The sequence below is a fragment of the Hyperolius riggenbachi genome, chromosome 12 (genome assembly GCF_040937935.1).
Source record: "Hyperolius riggenbachi isolate aHypRig1 chromosome 12, aHypRig1.pri, whole genome shotgun sequence".
Lineage (NCBI taxonomy): Eukaryota > Metazoa > Chordata > Amphibia > Anura > Hyperoliidae > Hyperolius > Hyperolius riggenbachi.
The window spans coordinates 119953306-119971342 of record NC_090657.1 but is presented as its reverse complement, the minus strand read 5'-3'; the positions used below and the strand labels follow the sequence as shown (position 1 = coordinate 119971342).

At 46.3% G+C, this 18037-nt stretch overlaps 1 protein-coding gene across 1 annotated transcript in view; it reads right to left on the bottom strand.

The window, feature by feature from the left end:
• Positions 1-18037, bottom strand: part of GRIN2C (glutamate ionotropic receptor NMDA type subunit 2C) — a 1474164-nt gene that overhangs the window by 643409 nt on the left and 812718 nt on the right. The gene's annotated exons all lie outside the window — the stretch shown is intronic.

Below are 18037 nucleotides of genomic sequence, written 5' to 3'. Positions count from 1 at the left end.
GTCCAATTTGAAAATTTTTTTTTACTTGTTCCCATGGAAACAGAATCCATGCCGTTCGTATCGGTGGGTCATTCATAAGTCGGGCGTTCGTAGGTCGGGGACTAACTGTAACTGCAAAAAATTCCAGAAGGCCCGCACACTCTAGAGTACCATGTCCTGTTTATTCAAAACACGTGACAAACCATTCCACAACCAACGACTTGTTTTTCGGGGCCCCGCGGGGTCCCCTTTGGCAAGGCTACAGTACAGAATGGTAACAATGTGTAATTACAAGGGGGTGATATAAAACCAGTTATCCCACATCAGACCACACCTTCCATTTCAAAATTGCCGCCACAAAATTAGCATAATAAGCATAATTAACATAATTGGCTTCATTGTCAAGATAAACACATATGCATATAAACGTTCATATGATGCAATGTCAATAATAATCAAACAGGTTACCAACATCGGCCAGTCTGTGCATTACCTATTAAGGTGCTCTCTTTGTCCACAATGGAACTGCCCCAGGTGTATGCTGAAGCCATCTCCACACTGCAAGTCACAACACAATACTGCTGGCGTGTAGGGCAGAAATCCTGCCTCCCTCTGGCCGTTAGCAGCCCCGGTTCGTCCGTAACTGTAACTGCAGGTAAGTGTCTCTATCTCCTGAAATATGCTGTAAACTCCTCTAGTAATATGGTTTTTCCTAACTCAATCTTTTCCCCTTTGCAGCGCTCCGGTACTAACAGAGTATTTATTAGGTAGGTTCATTATTTCTTCCTGTAGCACTGATAAGAAAAAAAAACTCTCTTTCTGTAAAACCTGAGGTGACACACAATTTCAGTGGAGACTGGGACAATTTTATGTGGCCAGTGTCATAATATAGCAGCCATTTGTGATATTGTGCATAATCCAGAAGCCATATTTTTCATTTTTCTGTCTGCTGTGTACTATTTCAGATGTGTATGTATGTTAAGAAGCCAGTCTGGCAGCTGGCTTCGGGGTATAATTGGTCACCTGGCTAAAGGAAGCGGCCAATTTGATTTTCTGTATGGCAGTGTAAAGTACATTTGCATTGAGTTTCCTCTGGACACTGCGGCCTCCAGCAAGGAAACAGTTAATTAGATAACGACCAGCTCCTTTGTCCTGCACCTCCAGAAAGGTGCTGCGTTGCTTTGAAGTCTATACATGTTCCCAGGAGATAGCAAAGACGCTAGGACTATCCTGGTTGCTGACCAGCGACAGCATGCTCCCGCAAACAACGTTAAAACCTTCATGCTGGTAATGTTTTATTCCTGTTTTTATTTTATTTATGAGCAAACTGTCTTGGTGTGTGTCTTTGTAAATTTGACTTTGTTTTTGTAAATATTTTGTATATTTACCTTTCTGCACTGTTCCACTTTGTTGGGGGAATATTAAATATTTATTTAATAAGTTTGACTTTTGATGTACTAGCAAAACTCATAGTCTTGGAGAGACTGCAGTATAATTTGCGTTAGAAGTTCAGTGCCTGATTGTGCCTTGAAGGAATAGAAAAAGGGAGGGGCGGGGAGACACCGGGAGCCCAATCTGGTGTAGTATCACACGAGCAGGTTTTCTTTAGTAAATAGAAGATCATATATACTCACAAGGCTAGGTTGCATATACGGCAACCACTGTATCACGCGTGTGGGGAAGTACCGTCCCCACTCGGCCTTGTGACGAGATGTTGTTGGTCGCAGCTCCTTTGAGAAAATACCACCTGCCAAGGTGGTGGCCCCTGGTCCCAGGGGAAGTAGTCAACACGGGAGGGTAGGAGGCATATACGGCAACCACTGTATCACGCGTGTGGGGAAGTACCCTTAGAGGTACTTCAGGTCTAACTTTAAATTTAGTAAATGTGTTTATGCATATACCAATAACCAATTTTATAGGTCTAAATGAAAATTAAATTTATATGCACCAATTTTGGAACTACCGATTTTTCTAGTTGTTGATTCAGATATATGGAAAGATCCTACCTTAGTAAGTAGTCACTCTCGTGTAGTTGAATAAAACAAGAATTTATTGTAGCACTTAAAAATGACAACGCGTTTCGCGGTTACAACCGCTTCATCAGGTCGTGTTTCGTGCCTTTAAGATAAAAAAGAGATAGCAGGGCACTGAGACGTAGAAACACCTATGATACACTGTAGACAAATGTAACTAAAACCATATTTAAAAGTTCATCATATTTAAAAGTTCATCATATATTCTATATATATTTTATGTGTTGGTTAACATATGAACGCCAAAAACCAACACATAAAATATATATAGAATATAGATACATATATGTTACCCCATGTTTCTGTTAATATGGTTTATTGGTTCATCGGTTTATTGCTCTATCTCTCTATGTCTGTGCAGGCAAGAGAGGAACTTCCGAGTATAGACTACCAACATACTACTATGAGTAATTTACTGTTGTGTATAATACAAGAATATAAGAATTTTTAGATGAACTTTTAAATATGGTTTTAGTTACATTTGTCTACAGTGTATCATAGGTGTTTCTACGTCTCAGTGCCCTGCTATCTCTTTTTTATCTTAAAGGCACGAAACAGGACCTGATGAAGCGGTTGTAACCGCGAAACGCGTTGTCATTTTTAAGTGCTACAATAAATTCTTGTTTTACTCAACTACACGAGAGTGACTACTTACTAAGGTAGGATCTTTCCATATATCTGAATCAACAACTAGAAAAATCGGTAGTTCCAAAATTGGAGCATATAAATTAAATTTTCATTTAGACCTATAAAATTGGTTATTGGTATATGCATAAACACATTTACTAAATTTAAAGTTAGACCTGAAGTACCTCTAAGGGCGCCTCCTACCCTCCCGTGTTGATTGTGCCTTGCTACTGTGTGTGTGGCGTTCCCGTATTTTGGCCTAAGCGCGCAGCTGACCCAAATACGAAAATGCTGGACTGAGTGCAGGCCTCTCGACAGCAGAGTGGTAATTGTTGAAGTGTCTAGCAGCAGCTAGTGGTGGCAGTGAGAAGTGTTTTGAGGGGTGACAGCCTTGTGTTAGCTTGAATAAGGCTGCTTCCCCTTTCGATCTGGACAAAACCCCCCAGTCAGGAACTGTTTCTGCAGGCTTGCCGTGGGGCAGGTTCCTGACATTATTGGTGGCAGAGTTGGGATTGCTTAGTACATTAGTACTTAGTACGCATTTTAGCTCCCTATCCTGTGTACTAAAGGCTGGAAGCTGTTAGAATCAACTATCCTACAGAAGCCTACTCAGTGCAGAATCTATATACTTTTTATTTTCACAAAGGTACACACTTGGCATTTTGCTTCCCCTCCCCCTTTTTTTTTTTTTTTTTTTGGCAATAGGATGGGTCGGAAAGCAACCAGTTACGAGAAACAAAATGGAAATGACTTACTCAACCTGTGTGAGGCATCGAGACAGTGAGAGGCCCGACTAAGGAAGTTAGTTCGTGCCCTCCAGGAGTATGATGAGGCAGAGCAAGCCCATACTCCAACGCCAGTAGAGGCAGCTCACAACATATCAGAGGATGAATCGCTCCCGCCACAGGATGCGAGTGGAGATGATGTCCTGGATGATCCACCGAACACGGAGATGACATTTCTGGAAACTGATCTACAGCTACTAGGCTTGACTGATCCAGAACTGCACCTAAAGCGGATTCTACTGCATCAACAAGCAGAGGAGGGAAGAGCCGAATGGCGACACCAGGCCGAGAGGGAAAGACACCAGGCCGAGAGGGAAAGTGCTGAGCATCGACACCAGCTGGAGCTGGCTAAACTTCAGCAGCACAACCGGTCTGCTGGACCCGCAGAACGCAAGGGTGAGCGAGTCCACAGAATCCCCCTGGATAAGTTTCCCGCTATGGACAAGGACTCTGACATTTTTTTTACAGGGGTTTGAAAGGATTTGTTGTCAGTATGAGGTGCCCCGAGAGCAGTGGGCAAGATATCTCACACCAGGGCTGAGAGGCAAGGCCCTGGAAGCATTTGTGAGTCTTCCCCAGGAGGAAAAAGCGGACTTTGAGGCGATTAAGCAAGCCATCATTAAGCGATATCACCTCACGCCAGAGGTGTATCGCAAACATTCGAGGACAGTACAGCGATTTCCTAATGACAGTTACTTGGTTCATGCTTGCAACCTGCGCACTGCTTTCCAGCAGTGGCGTAGCAATAGGAGGTGCAGAGGTAGCGACCACATCGGGGCCCTTGAGCCAGAGGGGCCCCAAGGGGCCCTCCCTCAACTGCAGTATTAGCTCTTTATTGGCCCTGTTCTGGTAATAATCACTTCTATAGATACTTTGAATAGTGGTAATCATTCACAAGCTGTTCCCCATCCCCTTCTTGCACCTCTGACACTGTGGTTGCCATTGGCAGGTTTTGGTGCGCCGTATCAATTGTTATGTATAGAATCCTTGGGGGCCCCATGTAAAGCTTGCACTGGGGCCCATAGCTCCATAGCTACGACACTGCCTTCTAGCAGAGGTTAAAAGGACTGTAACCTTTGATGCCCTGCAGGAACTGATGATCAAGGACCAGTTCCTACACACTTGTCCTGCTGAGGTCCGTCTTTTTGTGCTGATCGAGAGCCAAAGACAGTGGATGAGGCTGCTGAAATTGCAGATTCCTAAACAACCAGTCGAGCATCCGAGTCCCGGAGGACTACTGCACCCAGCTGGAGGGGAGAACAGATCACTAAACCTGCTTTACCATCACACAGAGGAGGCAAGCACCGCTGTCTCCTGGATTCAAGCCACCAAACACTGACACTTAGAAATGCTTTGTATGTGACAAGGTGAGTCATATCAGTATGACTTGTCCAGAAAGGAAGAGGGAGGCCCAAAAATCCAGTGAGACCCCAAACTCCAGTGAGGTCCAAGCTGTTTTGTGTGCTACCAGGAATGCCACTAGCTATGCAGAGAATCTGCAGCTTGTCACGGTTGGGGGTACAGTTGCCACTGGACTGAGAGACACTGGAGCAGAAGTGACTCTTATACATCCCCAGCTTGTAACTCCAGAGCAGTATATTCCTGGGAAGATGATTGCTGTCAAAGGAGTTGGGGGTGTCACCCCAGCCATACCCACCGCATTGGTCCACCTGGATTGGGTGGCGGCAGCGGAATGAAGGAAGTTGGTGTAACTGATGAAATCCCCACCAACGTTTTGCTGGGTACTGACGTGGAATGTTTAGTAGCCCAGGATGAGCCGAATCCAACCCCCATGGAGCCTGCATCCCCACCAGAAGCCTCGGACCCAAATAAGGTACTGTGTGATAACTCTTCGCAAATGAGGGGTGCTGGTGAGTCTCCAGGGGATAAGGACTGTGTACTAGGAGCGAGCCCTAGTAAGACTCCAGTGCCTAGGCCTGGAGGGGAACATGATGATACAAAGAATGCAGATACTGATGATGTCATGTATGACGCATGGACTATCAATGCAATCGATGCAGAAACTGTTGATGCTACTTGTGAAGTGCTGAATAGCGATGTGTGTAATGCAGATAATTTCGATATTGTATATGATGTTCTAAATGACACTATGTGTAGGGAATATAATGTTGATGTCATATGTGTTGTGCTATATAATGCTGTGTGTCATGTGGGCACTCTTTCAGCTGCAGGAGTAACCAGCAGTGTTCGCTGGGCTGCAGCAGATGAACTGCCCACTGAAGGGGCAGATGGCACCAGGCCAGATCCTTCCCCTTCAGATGATTTTGAGATCAAATGTATGAGCAATGATTTGTGTAATGCGGACACTCCCTCAGCTGCAGTGGTAACCAACAGTGCTAGTGGGTCTACAGTGGAGGGACTGTCCACCGAAGTGGCAGATGTTGCCTGGTCATCAGTGTCCGCTTCGGAACCTGGCACTGCGGGCTCAGGGACCTCTCAGTTTGCAGCCTTCCTGGCGCGTGTGACAGACAGCACTGAGCTCTCTGGGGCTGTTCAATTTGACAGCAGCCTGGAAGAGGTCAGGTGTCTGCCTAGCAGGTCACCGGCTGGGAGGGGCAAGCTGAGAGGGTTCTGGGAAGTTACTCCCTCGGAGCCGTCTGAAGTGGAGGAGGCAGACTGGTCAATAATCGTTCCCCAAAGGGACAGAGAGGTAGCTCCTGCCTCCATAGAGAAAGTGCGCTTAGTGACTGTCGAGACCCTTCACCAGCTGCAACACTGTATCTATGGTCGCAAATTCACGGTCGCCACTGACCATCATCCCGCTGGCTGGTTACGTTAGGTTGTCAGGGGCAACTGTACATTGCAGCAACCTGGCCTAGTTTTCCAGTCGTGTAGCTTGGAGCTAACTGCCAGGTGGGGAAACCTCCTGAGAGTGCTAAGGAGTTACCCCACCAGGCCAGTCCATCAGTGTAGGCGCTGGCAAGACGATTCATGATAATCATCTGCGGTGCACCGTTTTGAAAGGGGAGGTGTCATAATAATAGCAGCCATTTACGATATTGTACATAATCCAGAAGCCATATTTTTCATTTTTATGTCTGCTGTGTACTATTTCAGATGTGTATGTATTTTAAGAAGCCAGTCTGGCAGCTGGCTTCGGGGGAATAATTGGTCACCTGGCTGAAGGAAGCTGCTAATTTGATTTTCTGTATGGCAGTGTAAAGTACATTTGCATTCAGTTTCCTCTGGACACTGCGGCCTCCAGCAAGGAAACAGTTAATTAGATAATGACCCCCTCCTTTGTCCTGCACCTCCAGAAAGGTGCTGCATTTCTTTGAAGTCTATACATGTTCTCAGGAGATAGCAAAGACGCTAGGACTATCCTGGTTGCTGACCAGCGACTGCATGCTCCCACAAACAACATTCAAACCTTAATGCTGGTACTAACGTTGTATTCCCGTTTTTATTTTGTTTATGAGCAAACTGTCTTGGTGTGTGTCTTTGTAATTTTTACTTTACTTTTACTTTTGTAAATCTTTTGTATATTTACTTTTCTGCACTGTTCCACTTTTTTTCTAGAGTATTTAATATTTATTTAATTAGTTTGACTTCTGATGTACTAGCAAAACTCATAGTCTTGGAGCGACTGCAGTGTAATTTGCGTTAGAAGTTCAGTGCCTGATTGTGCCTTGCTACTGTGTGATTGTATTGTGTGTGTGTGGCGTTCCCGTATTTTGGCCTAAGCACGCAGCCGACCCAAATACGAAACCGCTGGACTGAGTGCAGGCCCCTCGACAGCAGAGTGCGAATTGTTGAAGTGTCTAGCAGCAGCTAGTGGTGGCAGTGAGAAGTGTTTTGAGGGGTGCTTCCCCTCTTGATCTGGTCAAGGCTGCTTCCCCTCTTGATCTGGTCAAAAGCCCCAGTCGGGAACCGTTTCTGCAGGCTTGCCTTGGGGCCGGTTCCTGACAGCCACTTTATATGGCCACTGCAGGAGGCCACTTAACTCTATGCAATGTACAGTAATGACAGTTTCTGACAAGAAAATCTGCAGATTAGTGTTTCATCTATCACTAACAATCTTTCCACATATCCTTTTTCTCAGTCATCAATATTTCTCAGTCTAATACTGCATTTCATTTTCGTTTCCTGATATTTTGATATTTCTCTTATGTGATATGATATATACTGCTATGATGGATCAGTTCATGGATTGATACTTTGATAATCTCCCACACTGCGCATTTGTAATTTAACACTTCTCTCTTGTTTAACAACCTAAAGACTGCCCCACGCCAATGGGCATGGCCACCGCAGCAGCCCCAAGACCGCCTAATGCCAATTGGCGTCAAATCCTGGGGCCAGCTACTGCAGGAGATCGCACGCAGGCTGCATGCGCATCTCCTGCTTGAGGGTTGGAGCTCCGCCACGCCTTCAGTCTCCACGCCGCTCGGGAGATTGTTAGACGGCAAAATTGCCGTCTTTTCAGTTAGTACAGCGCTGCGATATGCAGCAGAGCTGTACTGGGGACAGCCGTGTGACACAAGAGAGCGATCGGCTCTCAGAGGGTGAAGCCTATGAGAGCTGATCGCCATGATTGACTGGCTGGGGGGAGGGAGAGTTAAAAAAAGAGAGAGCTCTGTTGGTGGGGAGAAGGGGGGGGGGGGGATCACTAGTGTGCTGTGTTGTGCGGCCCTGCAGCTTGGTCTTATTGGCCACAGTGGCCAATTTAACAAAAAATAGCCTGGTCTTTAGGGGGTTTAGCACTGTGGCCCTGAAGTGGTTAAGAATGTCATAGATCATGTCTTTTTCCACACTTTTAATCAAAATCTATCTTTCTCTCTCTCCTCAGCATAACTCATTGTACTGTCACGGACTCACCATACTGTCACGGACTGAATCTGTTGCTGTGACTGTCCTGCATCTCCCCTGCGCTTTAGCTTCTCTCTTTCTGCCAGCGCTGTGTGTCATACTTTCCTCTGTGCTGCGCCTTGCTCTGTCTTTTTCTCTTTTTCTGCTATTTCTCTTGCTTTTCCCCTTTCAACATCTCCTAAGGTGAAAACCGGTTTCTACCAACTTTTTTAACTGACAGCGTTGCATGCTCTGTATTATCTAAGCTGCATGAGGCACATAACGGGTGTGCGAGTCTCAACAGCTGCTTACGCACACGCCTCCCTCTCTGCAGTGCGGTGGCCATTTTAACTCCTGGCTACCCATAGCCTGCGCCAGCACTACAATCAGTCTGAACAAGCAGCACCTAACCTGTCACAGCTGCTGGCCAGATAATTAAACAAGCTCTCTGTAAACAGCAAGTCCTGATCCTGCAGCTCACACTCACTACTGCGGATTAGGGAATATATTTCAATATACTACTCTATTTTTTGTAACTTTTTAACCAGGTTACACGTGTATCAGAGGTGCCCTCATTCAGCTATCCTCATGTTGTAAGAGGGAGCAGAATGAAATATTACCCAATCTGCAGTTTAAACGTCTCCGACTGGTCACTGAACACCAACAGAGCCCTTTCACACATCTCTGGAAACTGATTAAGAATTTAAAACTTCAGATTGATATTTTACTGTTTTAACTCAGGTTAGGCTTCTTGCCCGGAGGTCTACCTCATCATGGTGCAAGATTCCAGTACATTATACTTTGCATGCAAACTATAGTGGAAGCTAAAGTTCCTCCATAGTATAATAAATGTAGCATTTGTTTGGATGCAGGGCATGCATTCTTAGCCTGGTAGAGGTGGTGCACAAAATGGGCATGGTCAAGCATAATCTGGGCGTGGTCATGGGTGGGGCCAAATATACATGACCTTGGCAGTGGTGTAAAAGGTCTGCCAGTGAAGTTTGAGCTCTGCCGTAAAATGCAGATCTGACAGCAGTTCCCCCAAAATAGGTACCCCCAGTATAGCTAGCCAGGTCTATAAGTGTCCCCAGTATAAGTAGCCATGTGTATAGTTGTCCTCAGAATAGGTAGCCAGGTGTATAGTTGTCCCCAGTACAGGTCTATAGGTGTCTCCAGTATAAGCAGCCATGTGTATAGTTTTCCCCAGAATAGGTAGCCAGGTGTATAGATGTCATCACAATAGGTAGCCAGGTTTATAGGTGTCCCCAGTATATGTAGCCAGGTGTATAGGTGTCCCCAGTATATGTAGCCAGGTGTATAGGTGTTCCCAGTATAGCCAGGTGTATAGGTGTCCCAAGCATAGCAAGGTGTATAGGTGTCCCCAGCATAGCCTGGTGTATAGGTGTCACCAGCATAGCCAGGTGTATAGGTGTCACCAGCATAGCCAGGTGTATAGGTGTCCCCAGCATTGCCAGGTGTATAGGTGTCCCCAGCATAGCCATGTGTATAGGTGTCCCCAGTATAGCCAGGTCTATAGGCGTCCCCAGAATAGGTAGCCAGGTGTCCTCCATCTCAATGCAGGCATGGGATGGTCTCTCTGCATTTGCCGCTAGTCTGGTCCAGTCTAGACCAGAGCAGCGGCACCAGAACTTCCGGGCGCTTGGAACGAGACGGAGATAAGTTCCGCCCGCTGCCAGCCGCCGCACAAGACTTAGTTTTGGAGAAGAGAGCGAGGGATGGGGAGCCCCAAGGTGAGCCACCACTGTGCCCATGATCGCTCCCTCTTCTCTGCGCTGTCTCCCCTCCACACATGCTAGGGTGGACGACGTCCACTCTCTGAATTATATCAGGATTATATTAAAATTGGACATGCGAGGGGGGCGCAGGGTAGAGGCAGAAGACGGTAACTGGGGGAAACAGCAGGACATGAGGGGCAGGGGTCAGACGAAAGATAAATAACGTTTTAAAGTTACTACATATCCCTAAAACTATAAATATCATTTTAAAAGATTTATCGGCTGCAGCGTGCGCCATTTTTTCCCAACGCCATTTTTGACTACGCTGCACTGGCCCTCTCCTTGCTGAGATCTTGAGAAGGCTTACCACTGGACCTAAGTGTCATAAGTTGATAAATAGAGATGGCCCGAATCTCTGATTTTCGGTTCATGAACCGCGTTCGCGAACCTCCGCAAACGTTTGCGAACTTTCGCAAACCGCAATAGACTTCAATGGGGAGGCAAACTTTGAAAACTAGAAACATTTATGCTGGCCACAAAAGTGATGGAAAAGATGTTTCAAGGGGTCTAACATCTGAGTTTTTTCATGGATGAGTAGGATGGACGCCAAAAGTCCCGGGGGAAAAATCTAGATTTGATGCAAAGCAGCGTTAAGGGCAGAAATCACATTGCATGCTAAATTGGAGGCCTAAAGTGCTTTAAAACATCTTGCATGTGTATACATCAATCAGGGAGTGTAATTAGAGTATTGCTTCACACTGACACACCAAACTCACTGTGTAACGAACTGCAAAAAGCTGTTTGTGTTGTGACGGCTGTGCTGGACTGGTGCACACCATGGCAAGAGTGCAGGCGATAGCGGTTTTCAAGCCCATATGGTCGCCAGGCTGAGGTAGCTCAATGACAGAACAACAGTGACTGTCCAGCTGATCGAATTTGGTTTGTCCACAATGAAGAAACAACCTTATTATCTTTGGTGTGCCACCCCCGAGACACTCATATAGCCAGCGGTCATTGCTTCATTGTGATACGCAAGCCCCTTTACCACGGCAAGGTAACGATCACGAAGGGAAATTGACACATGTACATGCCTTTTGTTTTGTTGTTGCAGCCGCAGTGCAGCCAGAAAAATTAGGCAGGCATGTACACGCACCAGAAAGATTATTATAGCGAAAATTCAGGAATCCGCCTGGTGTCCTGGACCCTGTTGGTGGTGGCGGAGAAGGCAGTCAAGCGGCCTGCAGGCAGAGATGCTGTGTGGGGAGCGACTTAGTCTTGGGGCAGGCAGTCACATGGCGTGCAGGCTTGGGGACTGACTTAGTCTCCGGGCGGGCAGTAGCCCTCCAGGATCCATGCCTCATTCATTTTGATAAAGGTGAGGTACTGAACACTTTTGTGACCTAGGGGACTTCTCTTCTCAGTGACAATGCCTCCAACTGCGCTGAAGGTCCTTTCTGACAGGACGCTTGAGGCAGGGCAAGACAGAAGTTGGATGGCAAATTGGGATAGCTCTGGCCACAGGTCAAGCCTGCGCAACCAGTTGTCCAAGGGTTCATCGCTGCTCACAGTGTCTACATCCACATTTAAAGAGAAACTCCGACCAATAATTTAACTTTATCCCATCAGTAGCTGATACCCCCTTTTACATGAGAAATATATTCCTTTTCACAAACAGACCATTAGGGGGCACTGTATGGCTGATATTGTGGTGAAACCCCTCCCACAAAGAAATTCTGAGTACGTACTCTTGGCAGTTTCCTGTCTGTGAACCTTGCTGCATTGTGGGAAATAGTTGTTTACAGCTGTTTCCAACTGCCAAAAAACATGCAGCAGCTACATCACCTGCCAACAGTAAAAATGGCACCATGTAATAAATGTCAAAATGTAAATCAGGGATTTAAAAGATTTTATAATGGGCAAACACTGACTAAATCATTTATACATAATTATTGTAAAAATTAAGCACTTTTTTATTACATTTTTTTTACTGGAGTTCCTCTTTAAAGAGACACTGAAGCGAGAATAAATCTCGCTTCAGTGCTTATATTCAGCAGGGGCATGTGTGCCCCTGCTAAAACGCCGCTATCCCGCGGCTAAAACGGGGGTCCCTTACCCCCCAAATCCCCCCTTGCAAAATCTGCGACCAACTTGGTCGTAGATTTTGCTGCTGTTGAGGCAGGGCTAACGGCTGCAGCCCTGCCTCTCAGCGCCGTCTATCAGCGGCGCATCGCTGCCTCTCCCCCGCCCCTCTCAGCGAAGGAAGACTGAGAGGGTTGGGGAGAGGCGGAGATACGCGCTGATAGACGCGCGTGAAGCAGGGCTGCAGCGGATAGTCCTGCCTCAATCAGGAAGAGATCCCCGGGACTCCACTAGGGGATTTGGGAGGTAAGGGACCCCCGTTTAGCCGCGTGATAGCGGCGTTTTGTCACGGGCACTCATGCCCCTGCTGAATATAAGCTCTGAAACAAGTTTTATTCTCGCTTCAGAGTCTCTTTAAGGCCAGGTAGTCGGCTACCTGCCGGTCCAGGCATTGGTGGAGGGTGGATTCGGAAGAGCTAAGGCGGACTAAAGACTGTCCGCATGTCCGACATAACCATGAGATCGCTGGAGCGTCCTCTCCTTGTCTGCGTGGACATGGGAGAAGGATTACTGGCAGTGGTACCGTTATTGCGTTGTGCTGTGACATCATCCTTAAACGCATTGTAAAGCATAGTTGCCAGCTTGTTCTGCAAGTGCTGCATCCTTTCTACCTTCTGATGATTTGGAAACATCTCCGCCACTTTGTGCCTATACCAAGGGTCTAGTAGCGAGGCCACCCAGTACAGCTCATTCCCCTTGAGTTTTTTTATACGGGGGTCCCTCAACAGGCTGGACAGCATAAAAGATGCCATCTGCACAAAATTGGATGCAGACGTACTATCCATCTCCTCTTGCTCTTCCTCAGTGATGTCAGCTAAGTTCTCCTCCTCCCCCCAGCCACGAACAATACCACGGGAAAGTTGAACAGCACAAGCCACCTGTGACACCTGCTGTGGTTGTTCTTCCGCCTCATCCTCCTCCTCCAAAACAACACCTTCCTCATCAGCTGACTCCTCTTCCCCACACGACTCTTCCTCCGCCTCCTCCTCCCCCCCTGTGCTGCCACAGGTGTTGAGGAATCATCTGCTTCTGCTGAGAATTGATCCCACAACTCTTCCTCCTGTTCCTGTTTACACTCCTCCACAGCTTGATCCACCACTCTACGCACGGCACGCTCCAGGAAGAAGGCATATGGGATCAAGCAGGGGTCTAGTCCTGGAAAAAGAAGTGAGTGGACTCACCCTAAAAACCTCTGCGCCGCGCGTAGCGCGCCCAAAAATGGGCGTGGTTAAGCATAGCGTGGGCGTGGTCATGGGTGGGGCCAAATATACATGGCCTTAGCAGTGGTATAAAAGGTCTGCCAGGGGAAGTTTGAGCTCTGTCGTAGTGTATCCCCAAAAAGTAGATGTAATCTGACAGCATTTCACCAAAAATACACAATCTGGCAGAGGTTCCTCCAAAATACAGATAATATGGCAGTGGTTCCCCCAAAATAGACAATCTGGCAGCAGCAGTTCCCCCAACATACACATAATCTGGAAGCAGTTCCCCCAAATACGTGAAACCTGGTAGTGGATCACCCAAAATACATGTAACACCCAAAATACATGTAATCTGGCAGTAGTGGTCCCCAACATACACAATCTGGCAGCGGTTCCCCAAAATACACGTAATCTGGCATCAGCGGTTACCCAAAAATACAGATCTGACAGCAGTTCTCCCAAAATAGGTACCCCCAGTATAGCTAGCCAGGTCTATATGTGTCCCCAGTATAAGTAGCCATGTGTATAGTTGTCTCCAGAATAGGTGGCCAGATGTAGAGATGTCACCAGAATAGGTAGCCAGGTGTATAGATGTCCTTAGAATAGGTGGTCAGGTGTAAAGATATTCCCAGAATAGGTGGCCAAGTGTATAGATGTCAAAATACTTAATTCGTAATTATATTGTAAGCATAAAAGTCAATATGCAAAGAATGGACTTCTCAAACAATCAATGAGTAGCCCAAAATGTGGCACAGTGTATTACACAATGAACAATGCAGGCAATTACAACAAAAGGGGATCAATAGACAATCCAATGCATGTGAACAAACAGCTGCCTAAGTACAACAAATGAATCTCAATGGCAAATGTCAGCCAAACGCAGCCCTTGAGAAATATAGACAGGAGGTCCTGGCCAAAAAACTAGACAAATTCCGTCGCGATACCCTTGATTATCAAGAGGATCGCGTTTACACGTGGCGTGGAGATAGGCGACCTAGACGCCGTCCACAAATCCCGGGTAATCCACCATCTGAATCTAGTTCAGGAGAAGGATCCTCAGGCTCAGGGGCAGGGGCTTTTTTAGGACAACGCCAACGCGGCAGAGGGGGAAGAGGAAGAGGCCGAGGAGGGGCAGACGGCGCTCCGGCAGACTCGAGAGTGCTGAGGAGCCACACACAGGGGAGGACCTAGTGGTCAACTTATCCTCACATATCCTCACTGACCCCGAACGCAAGGTATTGGGACGTGGATTGGGATTTGTTCCCACCCACCCTGGTAACCAGCTTGAACTTGATTCTGATCTATTTAATTTTTTCAGGACACTACGCATCAGGGCTTTTTTCAGCAAACCATCCAATCCAAATACCCAGCCCTCCCAGACCATCAACCTCTTTCCACCAGACGTTGATCTCACTATGTGCAGATCAAAAAGTAAGTGGCAACCTCCAAACTCTTCACCGTCAGTAGAGACCTTTATTAACATGGTCCAACGTGACCTAGCCTCTGTTGGTCGGCAAGGACACCATTTATTTAGTAATTTACCACGTGAAGAGCGCGAGGCGCTTAAATCTTTGAGCAATGATCCCCAATTGGTGTTCAAGCCGGCCGATAAGGGTGGGGCCACTGTAATCATGAATGCCACTGATTACAGATATGAGGTTCTGCGACAACTGCATGATACTGACGTATATCTTAAACTTCCAGGAGATCCTACAACCCTAGTCAAAAGGGACATCGACGCTCTCATTTCAAGTGCTTCTGAGGTGGGCATCATCTCTGACAAACTCTCTGATTTTCTCTCTACTCCTTTTCCTCTTATTCCACTCTTTTATATTCTTCCCAAAATACACAAATCACTGGTGAACCCCCCTGGCAGACCTATCGTGGCTGGCACGTGCTCAGTCTTTCAACCACTTGCCATTCTGCTCGATCAAGTATTGAGACCACGGGTGACGACGATGCGGTCTTTCCTTTTGGATACCACAGATTTCCTTTCTAAACTATCTGGTTTTGGGTTCTTTCCGTCTCCTATTTTCCTCTGTACTATGGATGTCACCAGCTTGTATACTTCCATCCCACACGATACAGGTATTGAGGTTATTCGACAGAATTTTGAGAAATTATCTTTGCATCCAGCATTGGCAGAGTTTCTCCTGGCCCTTCTGAGTTTGGTTTTGAAGCGAAATTATTTTTGTTTTGAAGGTACATTCTACCAGCAGCTGCAAGGTACAGCAATGGGGAGCAATGTAGCTCCCGAATACGCAAATCTATTTATGGAGTATTTCGAAGAGAATTTCGTATACACTCACCATCTGTACCTCAGTCAGACTTTATGCTGGCTGAGGTACATAGATGATATCTTTTTCATTTGGACAGGCTCGGAACCGCAACTGCACTCCTTTAAAGATGATTTAAACCAATGCTTCCCCACCATCTCCTTTAGCCTAGAATATAGCGCCAGTGAGATTCATTTCCTGGATGTAAGGGTTCAAATGGTTGATGGTACCATAAGAACAGCTCCCTACAGAAAGCCCACCGATAGGAATACTTACCTATCTGCTAAAAGTTATCATCCAGAACGTCTCAAGCAGGGACTTCCCTACAGTCAGTTCTTACGTCTTAGGCGTATTTCTTCTACTGATGAGGCGTTTTTCAAAGAAGCAGGTGTGATGTTTGAACACTTTAGGGAACGGGGATACAAAACCAGTTTACTTAATAGGGCCCTGTCACGTGCAGCTGCCAAGAGTCAGACCGAGCTACTCATGCATAGACCACATAGATCACAAAATCGCATTCCTGTCGTTTTAACATACTCTCCCTTATCCTTACAGGCTCAACGGATTATACGCCAACACTGGCATATACTGAATACTGACCCTACTATGGCCGAAGTGTTTCAGGAGCAACCGATGTGCGCATTCAGGCGCCCTAGGAACATCCGTGATTCTCTGGTTCATGCCAGATGTACTCAAATTCCTAACACCAATCAAGGTAATTGGTTATCAAATTTAGCACGACCCAAGGGCATGTTCCCCTGTGGACATTGTGTCCAATGTGGTTTTGTGAGACGGGGTGTATCATTCCCCCATCCTCAATCTGGCAAGGCCATATTTTTGAATGACTTTGCCAATTGCTCCTCAAAAAACGTGATATATTGCTTGAATTGCCCGTGTGGTAAAGTCTATGTGGGACAAACCACACGTGACATTCGTACTCGCATTAGCGAACATCGGAGCAATATAAGATGTGTTGATTTGGATTCACCGGTTGCGAAACACTTTATCTCGGCAGGTCACAGTGTATCCCAGTTAAGATTTAGGGTGTTGGAACTTGTTAAACCATCCTACAGGGGTGGGGACTTAGAGCTCAAATTACTCCAACGTGAACTCTTTTGGATATACAAACTACAAAGTAGAACGCCTATGGGTATGAACGAGGACGTCAGTTTGGTACCCTTTACACGTTAACTTACTCTGATCTCAATATATTTTCGTAATTTTTCCTTTTTCATTCACCGCATTTCCTTGATATGACCCAGTTTAGAACAAATCCTGTTAGATTTCGGTTCTTAATCTAGGGATTCTCCACATTATCCCCCTCTAGATATCTCCAGTGTGTGTTTTAGGGCTGAGGTGGCCCTCATTAATACTCTGTATTATATGGATCATTTTGCCCACACTGACCCCTGTCATTATTATCATACGTGTCCCAGCTCATATGGGCTTTTTGATAAAACTCCCCATTTGTTATGGCTGATATACATGTTTTTAATCTGCATCTTTTCCCTTTTATCCTAGATGTGCTATGCCTCCAATGACCAGACACCGATATTCTCTCAAGACAAGCCGGACACCGCTATTTGTTGCAGCCAAACAGATTATGCCTATTGCTTATGTGTTTCCCTATCATGTTTTTGACTGCAATACCTGATCCTACCATTGGGATAGGGGGCGCAGGCCGTCCATGCTGTGGCTGGCAGTTGCCAGCCCTGTATGGCTGGCGGCGTCTATTCCCAATGCATCGGAATCGGATGTGACGCAATGACGCCGCGGCAGGAAGCCGCGTGACGTCATTGACGTCATTGGGCCGGCCCACGGTGTCTGGCATGGCTCCTAAGGGCATACAGCGCTATTTAAACGGCGGTTTTCCACCTGAACGGTACAGCACTCCTTGGGGACCTTAATCTTACCCTTTGAAAAAGCACATTGGCGAAACAGCGTTGTCAGGGTAATCTATCATGCATATTGCACAATCCATGTGTTTTCCATAACGCTGCTACCTGTGCTCTATTGTGGTCTGCCGTTTGGCTGACATTTGCCATTGAGATTCATTTGTTGTACTTAGGCAGCTGTTTGTTCACATGCATTGGATTGTCTATTGATCCCCTTTTGTTGTAATTGCCTGCATTGTTCATTGTGTAATACACTGTGCCACATTTTGGGCTACTCATTGATTGTTTGAGAAGTCCATTCTTTGCATATTGACTTTTATGCTTACAATATAATTACGAATTAAGCATTTCAACTGCGTGGTGTGCCAGTTATTTTCTTTATTAGGATTTTGTAAGACCTAATGTTAGGTCTGGTTAATTGACTGAGCACCCTCTTACATTATACATACATGTGCTATTTGTGATGGTGTGCATACCGCTACTTATTTAATGTTTCTATTTTCAAGTGTATAGATGTCCCCAGAATAGGTAGCCAGGTCTATAGGTGTCCCCAGTA